Source organism: Pan troglodytes, chromosome 1 (assembly GCF_028858775.2).
Source record: "Pan troglodytes isolate AG18354 chromosome 1, NHGRI_mPanTro3-v2.0_pri, whole genome shotgun sequence".
In the NCBI taxonomy this organism is placed as follows: domain Eukaryota; kingdom Metazoa; phylum Chordata; class Mammalia; order Primates; family Hominidae; genus Pan; species Pan troglodytes.
The window spans coordinates 141,681,412-141,702,588 of record NC_072398.2 but is presented as its reverse complement, the minus strand read 5'-3'; the positions used below and the strand labels follow the sequence as shown (position 1 = coordinate 141,702,588).

Genomic DNA, 21,177 nt, shown 5'->3' with positions numbered 1-21,177 from the left:
ATGCCTACACTGAAGAGATAAGCGCTTGCAGGCACTGCCATCATGTGGCTATGTTTGGTAATTTATTTGGTAATATACGAATGAATTTTCCTGTGGAAAGTGATATCAATATAGAATATATAGATATCAGTATAGAATTTATGGAAATTTATTGATGGCAATATAGAGTTTATAGAAATTCATAATAAATTATAAATTATGGTGAAATCAAATTTATTTTTCAAATATTTGAAATAAATTTTATATATAAAGTTTACTATATTAATATTTATTGTAAATATAAACTTTATATATGTATTATTTATTAAATATTGATTAAATGTGTTATAAATAATGGTATTAATATAAATATTTATTATAAAATGAATTTTGGTAATATATTAATTATAAAATAAATAATAAACATATATTTGAAATATAAAATTCACAATAAAATTTGTTATAATAAAGTTGAAATCCAGCTATATAAATAAATCAAATTCATACATTGAGAACACTGTATGCATTTTCTAACATAAACATGACTATGATGGAGGTTTTTTAAAGGTTAATTGAAATGATGAAAGAAATGGTAAGGTCTTAGGTTCCCATGGGGATAATGTGTTTTTATTTGGTTTCTCTCTCCAACAAGGAAAGACTTGGATGTGTATAGTTTATTTGGGAAATGGTGACAGGAAGCCAGGGAAAGGGAGAGTAACACATGGACAAAGCTAAAAAGGCGAATTAATGAGTTGGTTACTATTGTGAGCAACTGGAGATCAATCCCAAACTGGATATTCTGAAGAATTATATAGAGTGCATTTCATAATTGTCTCTTTGAGGGACAATGTGGAGTATTTATTTAACAACCCAGTTTCCATTGGTTGAGAGTTCCCCTCAGGGACTTTAGCTCCTCTGAATTTATAAGCTGTGCTTGGGCAAAAGAGGCAGCCTTACATAGCCTGAACAAAAACCTGAGTAAGTAAAGGAGAAAGACTCTCAACAGAGGACATAGCAGCTGCTGGAACTGTCTGCTATGGCCGCACTGCTAAATGGATTTGAGAATAGAAGCAAGTGGCAGAATGAGCAGATACGAGTTTTGGCAATAACTTAGGCTGAGGATTTGGGGAGTGTGGTAGACTAATCTGAATAATCTATGCAGACAAAGATTTGTGCTGAAAAAAATGTAAAATTTTGGATTTAAAAATGTTTAATATTTTTAAAAGCAGTATTAAAAATGGACTAATTTGTCATGAGTGATCTTAAAGACCAAATTCCAAGGGAAGGTGGGAGACCAAAGAGTTAAGTGGAGTTATTGAAGCTGTTTTTTTCCTAATAGCATTTGCCAACAAAGGGAATGAACTTTCAGGGATTTTTGTTTGTTTTGCTTTTTATTTTATTTATTTATTTTTATTATACTTTAAGTTCTGAGATACATGTGCAGAATGTGCAGGTTTGTTACATAGGTATACATGTGCCATGGTGGCAACCTTCAGTTTTGAAGGCATTTATGAAGTAAGCAGACAGAGGTCAAAGACCAGAGCTTTTCTAAAGTAAAGAGTCTAGTAGGAGGCCTCCTTTAGAAGTCAAAAGACTAAATAAGTAATTCTTAATACTTGCTGCTCTTAAACATCAACTGGGGTTCTCCTTAAAAATCCTTACACTCAAGCTCTGACCCATCACCAGAGACTGATTTAGTAAGTCTAGAGTTGAGGCTGAGTGTGAGTGTTTTAAAGCCTTGCTCCACCTCCAGGTGGTTCCAGTTACAGTCAAGGATGCTATTCAGAGCAACTGTGAACTAGAACTAGCAGGGCAAGCAGGTTTAGGATTGGCTAGCTGGAATAATTTCAGTGGGCTCTGAGGCAGAGGAATTGTTCTTACTTTCCGGTATTTGGCCTTTGGGTGAGTAGCGCAGATGGATAGTGGCCCAGAGTGTGAGAGCCAACAGAGAAAGTGGTGGGGTGTGGGCTCCAGGTTGGTTGGTTTGCATATGAAAGGCACACTTGCAGGAGAATCCCTTAGTATCTCTAAAAACTGGCTAGCCCTGGGAGGATCAGTCTCTCCAGGATCAGCAAAGCCCCAAGATGTCTAAAGCTTTAAATAGGGAAACTAGAAAATGTGTTAATTATGGGGTTGCATATCTTGGATGGTCCATGAAGTCAAGCCAAGAGCTTAGCACAAAACACCCAGAATAGTCAAAGTGACCTGAGAACGAAGAACAAAGCTGGAGGCATCACACTTCCTGATTTGAAAATGTAATACAAATTTACAGTAATTAAGACAGTATGGAACTGGCATAAAGACAGACATATAGACCAATGAAACAGAATAGAGAGCCCAATAAAACAGAATAGAGAACCCAGAAATAAAATATTTGGAAAATATATTGAAAAGGCACTCAATATCACTAATAATCAGAGAAATGCAAATTAAAACCACAGTGACACATCACCGCACACCTGTTAGGATGGCTACTATTAAAAAAAAAAAATAGGCCAGGCACAGTGGCTCATGCCTGTAATCCTAGCTCCTGGAGAGGCCGAGGTGGACAGATCTCTTGAGCCCAGGAGTTCAAGACCAGCTTGCATAACATGGCAAAACCCTATCTCTACTAAAAATACAAAAATTAACTGGGTGTGGTGGTTTGCACCTATAGTCCCACCTGCTCAGGAGGATGAGGTGGGAGGACCACCTGAGTCTGGGGAGATCAAGGCTGTGGTGAGCCCAGATCATGCCACTGCACTCCAGCCTGGGTGACAGAGTGAGACCCCATCAAAAAAAAAAAAAACTTTAAAAAATAACGGTGTTGATAATGATTGTAGAAATTGGAACCCTTGTACACTGTTGATTAGAATGTACAAGGGTGTGGCTACTATGCAAAACATTATGAAGCTTCCTCAAAAAATTAAAAATATTACTACCACACGATCCAGCAATATCACCTCTAGGTATACATTCAGAAGAAGAAAAACCAGGACCCTGGAGAGATAGCTGCACTCCCAAGTTCATTATTCACAATAATCATTATTCACAATAGTCATTATTCACAATAGTCAAGATATGGAAATAACATAAATATCCAAAAATGGATAAAAATGTGTGTGAATATTATTTAGCTTTTAAAAAGAAGAATGTTCTGTCATCTGAAACAATAGGGATAAACCTGAAGACACTATGCTAAACAAATAAAGCCAGTTACAGACGACAAATACTGCATGGCCTCACTTATATGTGGAATCTAAAATCGTGAAACTCATAAAAGCAGAGAATAGAATGGTGGTTGCCAAGAGTTGAGGGAAGGGAAAATTGGCAGTGGTTATTCAATGGGTATAAAGTTTCAGTATCATACACTTAAAAATTTGTTAAGAGGCTAGATGTCATGTTATATGTTGCTACAAAACAAACAAAGAGGTACAAGGAAACTTCTGGAAGGGTGGATATATCTATTGCATTGATTGTGGTGATGATTTTATAAGTATATGCATACATTGAAACCTATCAAATTGTATATAATAAATATGTGCAGTTGTTATATATCAATTTCACCTCAATGAAGTTGTTTTAAAAATAAATAAATATTCCTGTTTGCAGCTGGTCAAAATGGGGAAATTGATACTTAAAATAAAAGCCATTACTTACAAAAGAGTACTATGGTTCACAAAATAGATGAACTGTACTAAATCACAGCCTGCAAGACAAACTAAGTTCAAACTCTTTTTAATACCATATTTAATTATGAAGTATTACAAAGTCTTCAAATTACTTTTAAATGGTTCATCAAAGAAAGTGTACAGAGAGAAAGTGTGCCAAAATATTAACCAACTTTTAATTTTGATCAAAGTTATGTGGGTGTTCATTGCTGTATTCTTTCTACTTATCTGGATGTTTAAAATGTTTCAATTTAAAATGTTGAGAGGAAAAAAAGATCTGTCCTACTGCACAAAGACATTCTTGTAATGTTAAAGTATTATAAATGGGCCTGGCATGGTGGCTCATTCCTGTAATACCAGCACTTTGAGAGACTGAGGTGGGAGGATCGCTTGAGTCCAGGAATTCGAGGCTGCAGTGAGCTATGATTGCTGCACTGCACTCCAGCCTAGGTGACAGAGGAAAACCTTGTCTCTGGAAAACAAACCAATGAAACAGAATAGAGAGCCCAATGAAACATAATAGAGAACCCAGAAATAAAATATTTTGAAAATATATTGAAAAGGCACTCAATATCACTAATAATCAGATAAAATAATCAGAAAAAAACAGTACAATTGAGATCTTGGCAATAAGAAATTGCTTGAATGCATTTGGTACATTGGTGCAGCAACTGAGTGGATTCAGTCTGTCACTCTACAAATATCTACTGAGGAAATTATCTGCATCACATACTATTCTAATCCCCGAGGATGTGTAGTAATAAAGATAGAGAAGGTTTCAGCTCTCAGGAAGCCCATATTCTACACAGGGCAGAGCCAACACAAGCAAACAAATAAGTGAACAAGATCATTTCAGAGGATGAGTGACTTATGGCATGGGAAATGACAAGTGGCAGAGACTCTTTAGATTGAGGACAAAGGAAGGCCATGCTAAGGTGGTGGTATTTGGGCTGAGGATTGCATGACAACAAGAAACCAACCAAAGGAAGACCTTTCAAATCCTCCTATCCTCACAAAAGGAAATCCAAGTGCAAAAGCACCAATGCCAATATGAGAAATGCTGAATAACATTAAAAACATGATGTCAATTATACATCATAGCATAGAAAAATTCTTGCAATATGCTGTTTTGTGTAAAGAGTGGTATAAAACCACTTCTAATCTACAATGGGATACAATGATTCTAAGAAGTATATACACATATAGGATGACAACACAAACTATTAACAGTATGACAGTATGTTGAAATTCATGGGTCACTTTTATTTTCTTTATTTCACTATCTGCTTTTCTTAAAGGCTGTACAAATAAACACGTGTTATTTTTCTAACTTCAAAAAATGAATTCTGGCCAGTCCTAGAGGAAAAATAAAGCAACAGCAGAAAGAGCCCACAGAGACTCTCTGGTGCCCAGGATGAAGGTCAATCTGGACACCAGAGAAGGACCATCCTGATCCCATCTAGAAACAATCCAACAGGTGGCAGCTCTTTCCATTCCAAAGAGAGCTATCAACTCTCTACATGGAGAAGCTTCATGCACTTTAATGAAGAAATTGCTTTTACTTTCTCCTTTGACTACAGACCTTGGTACTGAGACAAGAAAATAAGGAAGAACTACTCATATGCTACCAGCACCAGGAAACGAGCTGAGTCTATCAAATTAAACCAAAGACCTGGTAAAGCTGTGACTGTAGGTCAAAGTCCTGGCAGCAGCCAGAGATGAAGGCAACTCACAAGAAGCCCATTGGTGGGAGCCAGGTGATAATTCCACCAATTCCTCTTTAACCACTTGGCCATCAATTTCGAAGACATCGTGCTTCTCAGCAGATGTCCACATGAGGACAGCCGGGGTATTTTAAGAGAGTTGAACTGATCCTTACAGAACTGACAGAGAGAAACACAGAGGTACAGAGGGAGACAGAGAGAGGGAGGGAGGAGGAAGACAAAGAGAGAAAAAGAGAGAGAATTAATAAACAGCTATGTTTACATACTTCTCTTTTGTGGAATAAGACTGGATTTCCAAGAGGCAACACACTGTGCTTCCAGAGGTGAAAGATTTTGCCTGGAGAAAAAAAGTTTGCAAAGGTGAAAGTTTATAGGAAGAGATTCAGGGCAGATAAGCCAAAGGCAGTAGAAGAAAGAGGTAAGGAAATCCGAATCCACCAGAACCCGCATATTACTAAGTGAAAGAAGCCAATTTGAGAATGCTGGGTATATGTGATTCTAACTATATGACATTGTGGAAAGTACAAAACCATGGAGACAGTAAAAGAATAATGATTTCTAGGGGTTAAAGGAAGGGAGGCACGAACAGGCAGAGTACAGAGGATTATCAAGGCAGTGAAACTATTCTGTATGATGCCATAATGATGGACACCTGACATTATGCATTTCCCCATAGAATGCACAACACCAAGGGTAGCCCTATGCAAACTATGAACTTTGTGTGATAATGATGTGCCAATGGAGGTCCATAAATTGTCACACAAGTGCCACTCTAGAGGAGGATATGAATAGTGGGGGAGGTTATACTTGTGTGGGAGCAGTGGGTACATGGGAAATCTTGGTACCTTCTGCTCAGTACTGCTGTGAACCTAAAACTGCTCTAAAAATAAAGTTGATTAAAAACAACAACAAAGATCATGTACTTACTGCTTCTGAACTGCCATATGCGATAAATGTAAAGGAAACACTCTCAGAGTCCAAGAGGCCCAGAAGTCTGAATATCCACTGATACAGAACCATCTATTTTGTCCTTCAAGGTACTCTAATTTTGTCCTTCAAGGTACTCTAATTTCTTTTTCCTTTAAGGTACCTCCTTCCTTTACCTTTGCCCTTACACCCACACTCCCATCCCCAATTTGTACTCTGTCTTACATAATGTCATTCCTTTGAAGCCAGTGCTAGGTGACAGCTACCTAGGCTCAAAAACTCATCTATGGCTTTAGGTGCTTTGCACTTTTCTACAGTTTTAACCATGAAAGTGACTGAGTATTCTTTGGAAGGCTTTGGGTTTTTTCCAGTGAACTTATTTCAACACAATCTTTCAGACTGAGTGGCCTTACAGCATAGACAGATGATGAAGGTGCTCCCTGCACTAATCTGCTGCTGTTATCCCATTAGCAAATGTTAGCTAAGCATTTACTCTGTGCTGGGTGTTGTGCTGCATGTTAGGAAGTCAAACACGTAATACATGATCTCTTCCTTTAAAAAGGTTCCAGGTAACTAGGAAGTGACTAGAAGTTATTAAGCTCCACAGGTAACTTTCTAGGAATTTCGCCATAAGCAAGCAGTGTGTGTCTAAAATCTGCTGCAAAGTGTTATCATTCTCTTAATCCATGATTGACACATGCATTCTTATCACCATTAAAACATTTTCAAATGGCTGTTACCCCAACACACACTTTTACAGTTTTGTTAGTCCTTTTGCCCCCAGTGACTCTGTGGCCAGCCCTAGGCAGCACGGTTTTGTAGAGCATGCCCCAAATTCTGGGCTGAACTCAGCATGACCCTTGCCTCATTTCTCCCATTGGCTCTTTCCGACTGCAGCACGCTTTGGATAGTTCAGTCCACACCTGGCAGAGACTAAGTACCGACTAATTGTTGACCTAAGATTTTTTCCCCCCAAGTTTTAGTTGAATCACTTTAAGTAAAATTTAACCAAACCAACCATCATATTCCTTAGTGTTGAACTGCTACAGTAATCAACTGATGCTTCTTCTATATTTACTAATTTCACCTAATTGAGCATCTTCTGCAACTGGTTACTTTTCAGAAAGGCCAAATGAGACCATATAGGAAAGAATCTTTTTTATCTTGGGTGGGAAAGATCTTTTTAAGAAGACTCCAAAAAAAATTACACATCATAGAGGGAAAATCGTTGAATTTCTTTTCATTAAGGGAACCCTCAAATCCATAAAATACAGATGACTTGGCAAAGCTAGTTACAGCACCTAAAATTGATGTAATATCTACATCTGGGTATATGTAGAATATATAACATTATAATATATATATATACATATATATGTGATAAAGTTAGCAAAAGCCTGAGAGGTTTCAACAAGAAATTTTAAATGTATTAACCCAATAAAGAAGTAATATCTAGAACATTCAAAACATACCAACAAATTAACAAGCAACTAAAACAAAAAGCTAGTTAAGCCAATAATGAGCAAATAATTTATATCCATATAAATTATGCATACTATTTGTATCCATAGGATGGAAAAACCTGAAAACTAGTAAATATATAGTGCTCAACCCTACTAGTGTTAAAAAATTAAAAAATAAATCTGACACCACTTTGTAACTATCACCTGTAAAAAAAAAAATCAGAGTCAGAAAACACTAAATGTCAGCAAACCGATGCTAAACAAGAACATTTGTTCTTCTGGTAGAAGAAGAAATGGTATAGTCTTTCTAGAGAGCAATCTGGCAATACTTGTACCATAAGCCTTCTTCCAACTGCTGGATGTATATCCCAGAGCAACTCTTTCCAACTTCTCTACAGGGACATGTAAATGCATAGGCACCTATGGCAGGGGATACTGAAGCACCCTAGATGACCATAGCCAGAGAGGAAAACTAACATGCTGGATGGACAAATCTTGAACAACACAAAAGTGAGTGGAAAAAAATAAGAAACATTAAATGTATTTTACATCCCATTTAATTAGAAACACACACATATAAAATAATGCTATATGATTTTACATAAAATATGTACATTCAAAGGCACATAGCAAGTGTGTTAAACAGGACTTATTGAAAAGGCAGGGGAAGAAATGGGAATGATAACTGGAGGGGAAAGATAAAAATATTAAAATTAAGGTAACAGTAAACAAAACTGGTCCCTTGCACAGATAAATACTGAGAAGTACACTGAGTTAGAAGCAAGGCTCAGCTTCAGTTGTGATAGCCTCATTTACTGAGACCTTGATCTGTACTAGTTATTGTACTAATCGCTTCACATATGTTATTTTAATCCTCACACAAAAACACGCACAGACATATAGAATTCATATTATTATTCCCATTTTACAGATGAAGAAGCAGAAACTCAGAGAAATTATATTTTTTGCCTAAGGTCAAACAGCTAGTAAGTGGTATAGCTGGGGTTTTAATGCAGGTCTACATGACTCTGAATCTCATACACTATATTATCTGCTATCTGTTCATATATTCAAGAAATAAGTGAAGGTACCAAAAATAAGTTCATTCTTTCTGACCGCATTCCCCAATCATCCATCATTGACCACTGTGGTTTCTTTGGTAGGCTGAATGATGCCCCTTAGATGTGCCCACATCCTGACCTCAAAAACCTCTGAATGTTTCCTTGTATGGTAAAAGAAACTTTGCAGGTGTGATCCAGTCAAGGATCTTGAGATGAGGGGATTCTCCTACATTATGCAAGGAAGCACAATAAAGTCAAAAGGGTATTTACACGAAAGACATTGGAGAAGTCAGAGAGGAGTAGGAGACATGATGATGATGGAAGCAAAAGGTGGAAGTGATCCCAGGAAGGGGCCATGACCAAGGAGTGCAGGGGCCTCTAAGGGCTGAAAATGGCGAGGAAACGCATTTTTCCCTAGAGACTCCAGAAGAATCCAATGCCTTGATTTTAGCCCAATGAAACCCATTTTGGACTTCTGACCACCCTCCAGAATTGTAAGAGTTTATATTGCGTTCTTTAAACCACTAAATTTGTGGTAATTTGTTACAGTGGCAACAGGAAACTAATACACTTAGAAATCATTCAGATTCACTTCAAGATATTTCAAGCTGTCATAGGAGTAGTAGTTACATTTCCAACAGCGAACAATAGCTAAGTAATGCCAAATCCAGAACTAGAATCCAGATCTCTTGACCGCCTCAGTGCTAGGCTCTTTCCACTACACATAGCTGTCAACAAGTATAAGTCTCTGAAGTAATAGCTATAGAGAATTTAAAATCAAGTAAAATGTAGACATTAAAAGTGGACACCTTGTTTCCAAGGGAGCACTGTGGTTCTGTTACAGAGAATACCCCAAGATATACAAAGAAATCTTTCTGCACTTAAACTTCTATACTGGCTATTTGTGATGTAGAACAATTCAGGTTTGATTCACCTGCACTAGCAATGCTATCTACATATACGAATGTGCTCTTAATACAAATCACTTTTACAGGGCAAGGACAATTTTTAAAATGTATTATTGAATTTTGAAAATGTTAATAATGTTAAAAAAATTACTGAATTTGAAATCAGAATGCAGTTCAACTCTCAACTCTGCCATTAGCTCTATGACCTGAAAAAGTCAGTTCACCTCTCTAGGTCAGATTACTTATCCATGGAATGGCCCGCATAGTCCATTACAGATCTCCTGTGCTAGACTAATGCAGGCAGTGCTCTCCTAAGGAGATGGTGCTGTCCCAATACAGACACTGGGCTGATTCTAGAAAAAGAAGCCTTGACATTCACCAAGTGCCTCCTGTGAGCTGTGCACCACGCTTCACTTCTGTGGCTTTGGTCAATATTCACAATACACAAGGTTGCATTATGACACATATTTTACAGCTGAGGAGACACATACCCAGAGAGCTCAAGTAACACACTCAAATTCATGCAGCACATGCTAGTTACAACTAGTTCTGTCTGACTTGAAATGTGGTCTGTGACACTGTAATCACTTACCTAAAGATTAAATAAGAGTGACTCACACTCTGACAACACTTTTCAGGTTGCAGACACTTCCACACTCATTAGTTAATTTAAACCCATCAAGAACCCCATGTCAAAGCCAAGGAATATGAAAAACAGGATCAGATATATTTCAGGAACCTGTCTAAGGTAACGCAGGAAATGACAGAGACGGTGGAAGTTGAATTCAGGTCTCTCTGATGCCATGCCCTTTCCAGTATTCCTCAGCACCCTACTCTACCACCACTAAAGGGATCTCGGAAAAATCACTTAATATCTTTAAACTTCAACTCCCTTTACTAGAAGCTCTCAATTATAATACCTGCCCCTGGCATCATCCTGAGGGTTAGGGAACTCATAGAAAGTATTTTGCAAGTGTTTATGAACATATAAATGACAGGGTGTTTCAGCTTTACTTGAGCAATGACCATTTGTGTTATCCAAATTGGCTTCTTCTTTAAAAGTTTAGACAGAACTATCAAAACAAATTGGGGACTAAATACCTCTGTGATGTACACTTCTATAAGGCCTGGCACAGGATGAAGGCTCGCTCAATAAACGTGTGTTTTCTATTTTTGGTAAGCAAAGAGGCTTTAATCAATAGCTGTCCAGAATGACAACTGTAGCAAATCCTGATCATGGATAACAGCATCTAGAATAATAGCCAGTCCATCAACTCATGTTAAAACCACAAAACCACATCCCTGCTGTGCTAGGGAAGCATCCTTTTGTCCTGAATGAAGTTCAGTATAATATCGAAACTTCTGTGAGAAGGATAAATCCAGAACAATTAAAAATAAAAATTATTGTGTTAGGACAGGTCACACAAGTAGTTTTCCTGGTGATACCTCTGTGATACTGGTAATGAAGATATTATGTGGTTAGTAGACACATCATCAACCACAAAGAAAGAGCTGTGTGCCATAGCAAACTGGCCATACCACTAAGCTTCTACTACCTGAATGCACCTATCGTGTGGGTCATGTGGAAATGTAACATGGGTTCTTTTTTGTTTGAGACTGACCTGGGTTTTATAAATCATTAAATTTTCTTTCAGAGCAATTGGATTAACTTTTGTTGTAAGTAAAATGCAACTTCTTTTGGTTTGTTTAGAACAATGTATGTATGGTATGTGGGAGGAGAAGAAGGAGAGGGGAGAAAAGGAGAAGCAGGAAGGGGAAGAAGATAAGCAAAAGGGAAATGAGATAAAAATGGCCATTGTGAAATAAATGTTTTAATTCAAGAGAAAGACAAAATATTTCTAAATTTTTTTTAACTTTTATTTTAGGTTTCGGGGTACATGTGCAGTTTTATTACGTGGTAAATTGCCTATCACAGGGGTTTTATGTGCAGATTATTTCATCACCCAGGTAATAAGCATAGTACGTGATAAGTAGTTTTTTGATCCTCTCTCCTCCGGCTCTAAATTGTTATGTATGTAATAACAGAGCCTCAAAATAAATTCTCAACAAATTTCAAAGGGACAAAGTCATATAGAGTATATATTTGGCCACAATAAATTAAGAAATCAGTAATGAAAAGGAGCTTGAAATAAAAACATATATTTTAAATGACCCATGTGTTACAAGAAGTCATGATGAAACTTAAAAAATATTTGAACCCTTCTTTGCAATGATAAATGGATATATCCTTCTTTATTTTGTACAAAAGTCTCTGTGTTTATTTTGTGGTTTCTAAAATGCTGGGCATACCTCTGCTTGGCTGAAAAAAAAAAACAGCATGGTACTTTCATACTGAGTATAATTCTCTGCTTTATAGAAACAAATTCTGAAAATCAGGATTGAATCTCCATTTGCTTAACATTAATAACCTCCCGCTCTGTCTCAAGTTAGTTGGTGTTGGCTACAAGCCAGGTTTATATTTTAAAATAACAGTGGAAGAAAGCTTTGTACTGTGGTTATCAATTGCTGAAGGAAAAAAAAAAGTCTTTTTAATGAAATTTTCTATATGCCAAGATAGGTGTTTATGAGTAAAGACAATATTGTAGTCAAAATAGTTTCTTAACCTGATATAGTATTGTTAGCTTGCTAGAATTAAAATTATTTTACTTTCAAGATGTTATACATTAACTAGCCCCAAAGGAACAACTTTAAAAAAATTTCCTTTAATGATAGATTTATTTGTTGACAATTTTTTATACTAGCATTGTAGTTCAATTTGATTATGAATTAATAACCTGTGTATTTAAAATAATCATAAATGTTGCTGAAGAATCACAGGTGGTACATTTAAAAAGATGTTTCTGGCCGGGAGCGGTGGCTCACACCTGTAATCCCAGCACTTTGGGAGGCCGAGGCGGGCGGATCATGAGGTCAGGAGATCGAGACCATCCTGGCTAACACGGTGAAACCCCGTCTCTACTTAAAATACAAAAAAAATTAGTTGGGCGTGGTGGCGGGCGCCTGTAGTCCCAGCTACTTGGGAGGCTGAGGCAGGAGAATGGCGTGAACCCGGGAGGCGGAGCTTGCAGTGAGCCGAGATAGCGCCACTGCACTCCAGCCTGGGTGACAGAGCGAGACTCCACCTCAAAAAAAAAAAAAAAAAAAAAAAAAAGATGTTTCTAAAGTGTTTTAATTAGACATTTTGAAATATGCAGGATCATTTCAACTTATTCAAGGTAATAGGAATGATTTAAATTCATATACATCCCCAAAGTTGCTTTTTCCTGATCAAGCCCTTGCCATGCACACATCCTGAAGTTGGAAGACAAAAGTTTAAGTCCTACTTCCACCATGCACTAGCTGAATGGTTAAACTCTGAGCATGCTTCCTTACTGATTGTATGAGTATAATGGTGATACCTAAAAGGTTTATTTTTTTATCAAATTCTGAAATGACTAATAAAACATTTTATGAATTATAAATATAAATTAGGACAATACTAATAAATGACAAAACAGACACGTTTGTTTCAAGTTCTAAAAGAAGTTATTGACCTTAGAAAACAAAGAGAATACTCACATTGTACATTTCTCTGTGCTCTGTTACCATATTGAGAAAGCAAAGAAGAATATTTAGAACACTCAGTAAATGAAAGGCATGGTTTAACCTGGAATAACTGAATCTGTGAAATAATGAGGAGCTTCAAAAATTGTCTCCAGATTATTTCTCATGCTGACTCTAGCTGGAATATGTTAGTACAGTTTAGCAAAAAAAATTATGAATGCCCTGCCACATGAAGTTGACAGATAATGTTGTGTGTTAGAGAAACCATAAAGATGAATAAGGTAAAATTTCTGTCTTCAAGAGAAAAGAGTAATGAAGGTCTTAGTTATGCATTATCAGCTGGGATAGTTGGCTCCGAAATTATTTACCCCTTACCTCTCTCTCATTATCTCCCTCTCTCTTTCTCTCTCTCCCTCTCTCTCGTAATACATCTGCATATATTAAATCTATGCATGTATACATGAACAATTGAATATATGCTCATACACATTCTTAACAGCCTCTAGAATCATTCCTTGCAAAATTACATATTTTTGTCTCATTCCTTCTATTTTAGTAAAGGGCATCATCATCAACCTGGCTGTTTAAACTACAGGGAGCCTAGGAAAATACAAGTTAAAATAACTATTATGTTATAAATGTGCTTGAAATCATAAGGGAAGATAATAATAATAGTTCATAATAATTGATTGCTTATAGACCTTATATTGCCCATCTCATTGCAGCTTCAGAACAATGCTGATGGGGTGGTAACAAACCACCCCAAACTATATATAATAGGTAACCGAAACACCTAGAAAACTGGTTCCCATACTATATTTCACATTGAGCTACAGGAGCAAAAGCCATGAATGTATAATCACTTGCTCAGTTTTTTAATCAAGTTGAAGCTAAATAACAACATCTTATTGTTTGCAGCTTTGTGGTGACTATAAATCTTTTGTTAATATAATGCCGGTAGTTATTTATTTTTGCTGTTTAAATTCATAAATTCCAGGATTCTAGGCAAACATCGCACTTACCCCTCAAGGGTAATATACCAAATTTTAAAAGGTTATGATAAAAATCCTGAGTCTTTCAAGAGATATGATTGAAAAACTGGGATACCTAAACAAATTATAAATAGAAAATGATTCATCTCGAAGTCTTTTTCAGTTTATTTAGTTTAAAACATCATAAATTAAATTTAGTGAAGCTGCAGAGTTTGAGAAAAAGAATAAGAAAAGACAAACAAAAATCAGAAATTGTTTTACAATAGCTGGAGACAGAGTGAGATTAATTTTTTTATTTTAATTCGTGCCAACCTGGGAAAGAGATGAATAAATGAGCTCCAAAACCTACCTTCATCCACAGAGTGGGCATTCATTTTTACCTTCTCCTCCACTAAAGTTAAACAAGAGCTACTTAGGTGAGCAGTATTTCCCTGGGCTGCATTCCAAATTCCAACCAACCTTCCATGGTCATCTGGTGAAATTAGAAATGGCCACAATATAGACAAAACCAAAGACTAAGAAAGATTCCTGAATATTAAGAGACATTTTAAATGCACAAAATGTTTACTCCAAAAACCTCTGCAGAAATTCTGGAAATAAAAGCCTTCTGTCTGCCTCATATGTCACTCTATTTATCTTTAGAGCTGATGGTTGACTAGGATGGTTTGAGAGTGCTGTCTCCTCTAAGTCTCATGTATTGCTGCCAGTGCTACAAGGTCAACCCATGAGGACAATATTCCTCTCCAAGCATACATGAGTAACTGCAGTTCCCTAACTTTTCTTCTCTAAAAAAGGTCTATTTGTATCAGAGTATTCAGGAAATATCTTGAAATTCTATTAAATGACAAGGAACCTCACATTCCAAAAATCTCTAGCTTTTTGACCCTTCCAAATCTATTTATGTATTAATCTAACAAACCTAAGTGATATAACAAATTTAAGAAATAATCAATGTATGCCCTAAGCTCTGAGCTAGAAAACAAATGTTAAAAGTAAAGAAAACATGGACACAGGGAGGGGAAAATTACACACTGGGGCCTGTTGGGGGGTGGGGGTCTAGGGCAGGGATATTATTAGGAGAAATATGTAATGTAGACGACGGATTGTTGGATGCAGCAAACCATCATGGCATGTGTCTACCTATGTAACTAACCTGCACATTCTGCACATATATCCCAGAACTTAAGGTATAATAATAAAAAAAAAGAAAAAAATGAGACAATGAACTTTCTAAAAAATAAAGAAAAGCAAAGAAATTTGCCAACTATATAAATCTTTATCTGTAAAATTAATTATTTAGATAAGAATCTCAATCATTACAATCAGCACAAAAAGTGATTTTGCTGAATGGAGTTCTCTGATACAAAATGAAATAATAATATACTATATTTTTCTTAAATTCCAATTTGTTTTATCTTTAGTAGTTAACATAAGCATGTGGTTCAAAATTCAAAAGGTATATAATATAAAAAGTCAAATTTCTAACCTGTCTTCCCTCTATCCAGTTTCTCTGCCTACAGTTGCTTATGTACTCTTCTCAAGATATTTTATGCCTTTACAGGCATATATTCCCCACCCCTACCACCACAGGTTTTTAAAATATAAGTGGCTACCTTATATTTGTATATTATTCTACAATGCACATTAAGATAAATGTGCACTTATGTTTTTAAGTTTCAGATCTCCTTGAGGTAGTCATTTGTTCCCATTTTACAAATAAAGACACTGAGAAAACATTTAAAATACTTGTCCACGGGCAGAGATCAACACTCCTTGAGGTAGCCATTTACTTCAGTTTCACAAATAACGGCACTGAGAAAACATTAAAACACTTGCCCAAAGGCAGAGACAACAAGTAAACCTACCTCTTCTTATTCCAATTAACATTCCTTTCACTGCACTCCAGCATCTTTATTTATTATTCATTCATCCATCTATTTATTTTCCAAATATATACTAAGTTCTCATTCTATGCAAAAAAAAAAGTTAGGTATTTTGGAATGTGTATATTTTGGTAATACACAATTTCTTCTTCCTAAGCTTAATTGTATAGCAGAAATAAAACAGATATAAACCACAGAGATGGTTACAGTGATTTCAAGACTGTAAAATAAATATGGAGATCCTAAAGAGAAAACAACTATTTTGCCTGGAGATATCAAAAAAAGGTTCATGGTGAAAATAACATTTTTGTCAAGTCTTGAACTACAAATAGAATAGAAAAAATTAAAACATACCTGTACAATTAAAATGTTTGTTTGCAGAGCATTATACACAAAAGAGACCTTTAATTAAGTAAATAAAACATTGTCCAGAGAAATAAAATGTGAAACCCCCATATTTCATTAATTCATTCAATAGTCTTCCCTTATTCAAAATCAGAATAGGTATAAATATGGATTTTTTATAGAGAGTATACCATATTTTGGACATTCAATAAAAAAGTAAAACACACTCATCTAGTAATGACAAAGTAATCAGACCAATCATTCCACTGAGAACAGATAAAAAGAAGTGAAAAAGCTTATGCAAACATGGATCTCACAGCATCTAAGGACTAAAAATATAGAGAAAAATTAGGTGGCCAAATTCTGGGAGAAACCCAGAGTTAAACCAGGTACCTCAGGCTGATTTTCCCCTAGGGATATCTGCCAATTCCAGGAGACACAAGTGAGGGGCTGAGAAGCTAAGCAAGGATGTAAACAGATTTCATAGTTAGTAGGACAAAATTGGGGTTCAAGACCTGCCAAGGATTGAGGATCCTGATGGACTACAGGTCTTTTGTTGGAACCCTAAAGGGCACTACAGTAGGAGGAAGGTAATACTAGAAATTGACAGGGCTTTGCAGGGACTGATATTCAGCTTAATACACTAATTCCTGAATATATATCTGGATTTGTAAACATAAATCATTTCTAGCAGAACATGACATCATTCTAAACGTCTAACAATCTCTATAATTTTCAAATACAATTTTGAATGACCAATAATTGAAAGTAATAAGACATATCATGAGGCAAGACACATACGCAAAATAAGAAAGTAGACCCACATGAGATACAAATAATGGTTACTAAACATGTACTTTTTAAAAAACCATGATGAATATGGTTAAGAAAATTGTTTTTAAAGATTTGGAAGGTAGAACATCAGGCAGGGTCCAAGATGGCCAATTAGAAGCAACTGTGGTCCACAGCACTCACAGAGAGTAACAAAAAAGGTGAGTGAATACAGCACCTTCAAATGAAATACCCAGGTTCTTGCCAAGGGAACCCCCATCCCTAGCCAAGGGAAGCCATGACTGATTGTGCAACCCCAGGAAACCAGGCTTCTCCCATGGATCTTTGTAACCCATGGATCAGTAGATTCCCTTTGTGAGCCCATACCACCAGGGCCTTAGGTCCAACACACTGAGCTATGTGGAGTCTTGGCAGAGCAGCTGTTCAGGCATGCACAGAGACCCAGGTGCTTTACGTACTCCGGCACTGGGATTTCCAACAAACATGTTTGCAACTCAGGCAAGGCAAGAGGTCTGCACATACCCCTAGGAAGTGGTCAGAATCCAGGGAGCTGAGCAGCATTGTTCTGCAGGCCACACTTCCACGGCACCTGAAAAGATAAGACCCACTGGCTTGGAATTCCAGCCAGCTACCAGCAACAGGGTGGAGCTTGCCTGAGACCAGATGGAGCCCCAGGGGGAAGGGTGGGCACCATCTCTGCTGTTTGGTCAACAGCTGTTCCAGCCCATAGGCTTTGGAGAGTCCAAACAGTTGGGACAAGTAATGGTCCCCCTAGCAGCACAGCATACTGGCTTTGCCAGATTATGGCCAGACTGCTTCTTTAAGTAGGGCCCAATCCATTCCTCCTCAATGGGCAGGACCATACAGCCAGGCCCTCCAGCCAGCCTGCCCTCACCTCTTATGGACAGAGCTCTGATCTCCCCATAAGATGGAGTACCCAGGGGAGGGGAGGGCCACCACCTGGGTTGGTTGAACAACTCAGCCATTCCAGCCTGTGGGCTTTAGAGAATCCAAGAAGACAGGAGCAGAGGAAGTTCCCCAACACAACACAGCTGTTTTGTTGAGGTGTGACAAGACTGATTCCTTAATCGGGACCTTGATTCACTCCTTCTTACAGGGCAGGCCCTCCCACTGGTGTTCTCCCAGCTGGGGCCTCTAGCCACCCTCACCCATATTCTACCAGCCAACAGAGCCCTAATTTCTCCCTGGGACAGAGTGCCTGAGGGTCAGGGCAGGCTGCCACCTTGGCCATTCAGGCTTCTCAGCCAGTCCACCCTGTGTCCTTTGGAGAGCCCAAACCAATTGGGAGCTGAAGGGATCCCCAACACAGCACAGCTGCTCTACTAAAATGCAGCCAGTCTGCTTCTTTAAGGGAGTCCCTAATCCTGTTCCTCCTAACTGGGTGAGATCTGCCAACCATGGTCTCCAACTACTTCCTACAGGCACCCTTGGGCCAGCAATAGGTCAGTCTCACCTGGAACAGAGCTTCCAGAGGAAGGGGCAGGCTGCCATCTTTGCTTTTTTACAGCCTTCACTGGTGATACCCCCAGGTACGGGAAAAACTAAGGCAACTAGGGTCAGGAGTAGCACCCCAGCAAACCACAGCAGACCTATGGAAGAGTGGCCAGACTGTTAGAAGAAAAACAAACAAACAGAAAACAATAACCACCACCAAAAAAAAAAAAAAAAAAAAAATCTGAAAGTCAGCAACCTCAAAAATCAAAGGCAGATAAGCCCACAAAGATGAGAAAGAATCATTGAAAAAATGCTGAAAACTCAAAAAGCCAGAGGGCCCTTTTTGTTCCAAATGACTGCAACACTTCTCCAGCAAGGGCTCAGAATTGGGCTGAGGCTGAGATGGCTGAAATGACAGAAGTAGGCTTCAGAATGTTGGTAATAACTAACTTCACTGAGCTAAAGGAGCATGTTGTAATTCAATGTAAAGAGGTTAAGAATCATGACAAAATAATGTGTGAGCTGATAGCCAAAATAGCCAGTTTAGAGAGGAATATAACTGACTTGTTAGAGCTGAAAAACACACTACAAGAACCTCACAATGCAATAAATCATGAGTATTAATATCAGAATAGACAAAACAGAGAAAAGAATCTCATAACTTAAAGACTATCTTTCTGAAATAAGACAGGCAGACAAAAATACATAAAAAGGATGAAAAGGAATGAACAAAACTTCTGAGAAATATGGGATTATGTAAAGAGACTGAATCTACAACTGATTGGGGTACCTGAAAGGGACAGGGAGAATGGAACCAAGTTGGAAAACATACTTCAGGATACCATCCAGGAGAACATCCCTGACCTAGCAAGTCAGGCCATCATTCAAATTCAGGAAATGCAGAGAACCCCGGTAAGATACTCCATGAGAAGATCATCCCCAAGACATATAATCATCAGATTCTCCAAGGTCGAAATTAAAGAAAAAATGTTAAGGGCAGCTAGAGAGAAAAGCCAGGTCACCTACAAAGGGAAGCCCATCAGACTAAGAGTGGACCTCTGGGTGGAAACCCCACAAGCCAGAAGAGATTGGGGAAAGACTTTCAATTCTTAAAGAATTCTTAAAGAAATTCATAAAGAAAAGAATTTCCAACCCAGAATTTCATATCCAGCCAAACTAAGCTCCATAAGTGAAGGAGAAATAAGATCCTTTTCAGACAAGCAAATGCTGAGTGAGTTCATTACCACCAGACCTGCCTTGCAAGAGCTCCTGAAAGAAGCACTAAATATGGAAAGGAAAAATTGTTACCAGTGACTACAAAAACACACTGAAGTACACAGACTAATGACATTATGAAGCAACCACATAAGCATGTCTATAAATAACTAGCTACCAACATGATAGGATCAAATCCACACATAGCAATCCTAACCTTAAATGTAAATGGGCTAAATGCCTCAATTAAAAGACCCAGAGTGGCAAGCTGGATAAAGAGCCAAGACCCATCAACATGCTGTCTTCAAGAGACCCATCTCACATGCAAAGACACACATAGGTTCAAAATAAACGGATGGAGGAAAATCTACCAAGCAAATGGCAAACAGAAAAAAGCATGGGTTGCAATCCTAGTTTCTGAACAGATATTAAACAAACAAAGATCAAAGAAGACAAAGAAGGACATTACATAATGTTAAAGGGTTCAATTCAACAAGAAAATCTAACTATCTTAACTATATATGCACCCAACACAGGAGCACCCAGATTCATAAAGCAAGTTCTTAGAGGCTTTTATAGAGACTTACACTCCCACACAATAACAATAGGAGACTTTAACACCCCACTGACAATATTAAACAGATCATTGAGACAGAAAATTAACAAAGATTTTCAAGACCTCAATTCAGCTCTGGATGAAGTGGACCTGATAGATGCCTACAGAACTCTTTACCCAAAAACAACAGAATACACATTCTTCTCATCCCTACATGGCACGTACACTAACATTGATCACATAATCAGAAGTAAAATACTCCTGAGCAAATGCAAAAGAATTGAAATCATAAACAGTCCTTCAGACACAGCACAATCAAATTAGAAACTAATATTAAGAAATTCCCTCAAAATAGCACAACTACATGGATATTAAACAACCTACTCTGGAATGACTCTTTGGTAAATGATGAAATTAAGGCAGAAATCAGTAAGATTTTGAAACCAATGAGAACAAAGAGACAGCACACCAGAATCCCTGGGACACAGATAGAGCAACGTTAAGAGGGAAATTTATAGCACTAAATGCAGAGACATCAAAAAGCTTTGCCCACATCAAAAAGCTAGAAAGGTCTCAAGTTAACAATCTAACATCACAACTAAAAGAATTAGAGAACTAAGAGCAAACAAACACCAATGCTAGCAGAAGACAAGAAATAACCAA

At 37.4% G+C, this 21,177-nt stretch overlaps 1 long non-coding RNA gene across 1 annotated transcript in view; it reads right to left on the bottom strand.

Moving 5' to 3' along the window:
- LOC129144045 (uncharacterized) overlaps window positions 1-18,898 on the bottom strand; it is a 45,298-nt gene extending 26,400 nt beyond the window's left edge. Inside the window, exons 1-2 of the long non-coding RNA XR_008548141.2 lie at window positions 18,763-18,898; window positions 17,811-17,877 (exon numbers count right to left, since the gene is read on the bottom strand). This is a non-coding gene — a long non-coding RNA (uncharacterized LOC129144045). The remainder of the gene's footprint in view (window positions 1-17,810; window positions 17,878-18,762) is intronic.
- Between the last annotated feature and the right edge of the window lie 2,279 nt (window positions 18,899-21,177).